Below are 2,831 nucleotides of genomic sequence, written 5' to 3' on the forward strand. Positions count from 1 at the left end.
ACGCGGTTATTATCATAATTAAAACACATAATAACGGGTTCTTACCGCGTTTAAATGGGGATATGAGACTCCCGATATTTCGACACTGTTGCAAGTGCCATGATCACGGGATGACTGATGAGATTGGGATTGACGGGATTCCCCATTTAAACGCGGTAAGAACCCGTTATTATGTGTTTTAATTATTTCATGAAGATTAGTTAATGTCGCATTTCTAGACGCGAACTTTTTTTTTTATATTTTCTCGCCAATGTTCTTTAGTTACATAAACCCGAAACGCTTTGGGTAGTACCTCTGTGTGCACTGGGCTTTAAGTAGGTCAATACTATGGCGCCGTTTAAGTTGCCTTATTGTGTTTCTTATGAAACTTCCTCCGCTAGGGAGGGATATAAGAAGGCATTTTTTATGCTCGATGCCGAAGGATATCGATTTTGTCTAATTTCGTTTTATTTTAGTAGGGTTGCAAGGTTTACGGTCCTGGTTTTATGCGGATTCTTAGCCGTTGTCTTTTACTAGAGTATGTTGTAACGAAAGCAAACAAGCCTGCACTGTTCTTGGCGGCTTGGTACCATAATAAAGTTCAGCTCATAATGAAAATAGTGAAGAGCAAGCGAGTGAGGAGTGAGTAGCAGAAAAGTCTAGAGTCAGACAGAGTACTGTGGGGCGGAAGGCAAGAGGGAAACCACCTATTATAATTAAAGCACATAATAACGGGTTCTTACCGCGTTTAAATGGGGATATGAGACTCCCGATATTTCGACACAAACATATCCCCATTAAAACGCGGTAAGAACCCGTTATTATGAGCTTTAATTATGATAATAACCGCGTAAACCTAAAACAATGCACTACCCTATTTTTCCCTAAAAAGTAGCATGGAGAATGCAAATGAATTGCTACACTGACAAGAGCGTGGCTCATAAATTACTAATAAACAAGTATTATCAACCTATCAACCGAAAATGATTTTTAAAATACTCAATTTTTCATTAGTTTTCCGACAGGGAATTTCACTTGATATCAACTCAGAACCATGATCTGAATTTCCCCTTCAGTATTCGGTAGGACGTCACTAACATCCTGTATATGAACGGCATGTTAATACGTTACCCCGCCCCATAGAAAGAGATACTTAGTCCATTATTTAGAAGCCACATTTTTATACTTTGTATAAAAATGTCAAATATGTTAGTGCGACAGAGTCCTAAAGTGGGTACATTATATTGCTCATGACTGTACTTAACTTACCTTTCAGCGCTTATCACCATCGACCCACCAGGGTCGATTAATTCTTTCTTTAATATGATCCCCGCAGGCCTGTTGTCTTAAATGTTGTATCGGATGAGAGCCCTCGGTGCTCCCCATTTGTCCGGCCAAGTAGTTAATGCCATTTGCGGCAAATCTACAATAAGAAGAGATCCACAAGAAATCCAATAAAAAGAAATCCACAATTCAATCACCCCGCCAAAGGATTTCATTAGCGAAAAGATGGAGCCTGCATAATGAACAGGGCACTTTAAACATGCTTAGCTATAACGAATTCAATTAGCAACGCAAACAGGGGTTGTGTAAGGTCCTTTTCAACGCGTTGTTCTGTTTTGTTTGCTGACGAGTGACAATCGTGATGGTGGATTTGTTTGGGGGTGGCTAGGACTAAGCGATTTTACGGGGGACGCCATACAGGGTGTTAGTGACATCGTAACGAAAACTTTTGAGGGATGATTCAGACCATAATTCTGAGTTGATATCAAGTGGAATTTTCCGTCGTAAAAGTATAGAACGGAAAAAAAATACAAAAATTTTCATGAATTTTCTGACAGGAAATTCCACTAGATATCAACTCAGAATCATGGTCTGGATCATCTTCCTCAGAATTCTTCACGGTGTCATACCCATACCTACTTGTATGGCTATCTGTATGTACTTGTAAGGAGTGTAAGTGACATCGTAACGAATACTGAGAGGGATGATTCAGCACATTATTCTGAGTTAATATCAAGTGGAATTTTCCATCGCAAAAGTATAGAATTGAAAATAAATTTAAATAATTAAAATCATGAATTTTGACCCTACCAAAAACGGAATAATGCTTGGGGGATGCTGATATTTGTATCTTACGTACTTACTTACATTTCTACATGTATTAATAAATTTATTACACATTACATTACCAAAAACATTTTCTACCAAAGTAAGTCGTCACCAAGTCAGGTAGGAGCAATTAATCATGTTCGCAATAAATTTCGCGTTGAACACAACTTCGTAACTCAGAGTTGCGTGTGAGCACAAGTTTTGGAAGTACGCCTCTTGCTATTTATTTTGGAAGGTGTACGGAATATTTCCGAAATTACTTCAGAGATTTATAAAAGTAAGTAAATCATTGTCCTCAAATTCTCATTGGGGTAGGTATTACTACCTATCTGAATCGTCAGTTAAGAATAGGTAGTCTTTGGTATTCACTGCTTGATGATATTATACGATATCTTGCATCCAGTATATGATAATTACATTATAACAATTGACCTGAAAAATATTGTTTTCTTTTTCACGTCACTTATACATTTCCCTCGCATGCATCTCCTAATGCATTCACTGCTACAAAAAAGCTACATATTGTTATCTATCTATATTTGTGAATGTTTGTATATTATGTCTGCAAAGATAGAGTTTGGTGGTACTTTGCCATAAGATTAATTTTAAGACCAAATTATATACCCAAATTCATACAATAAATGATTTGATTTGATTTGCTTACCCGTCAAATCCGCTGACATAAAAGGTATCTAATTTCAATGTTAAAGTACCTATATTCTTTATTTTACTCAGGAACA

This window comes from Pectinophora gossypiella, chromosome 5, assembly GCF_024362695.1.
Source record: "Pectinophora gossypiella chromosome 5, ilPecGoss1.1, whole genome shotgun sequence".
Lineage (NCBI taxonomy): Eukaryota > Metazoa > Arthropoda > Insecta > Lepidoptera > Gelechiidae > Pectinophora > Pectinophora gossypiella.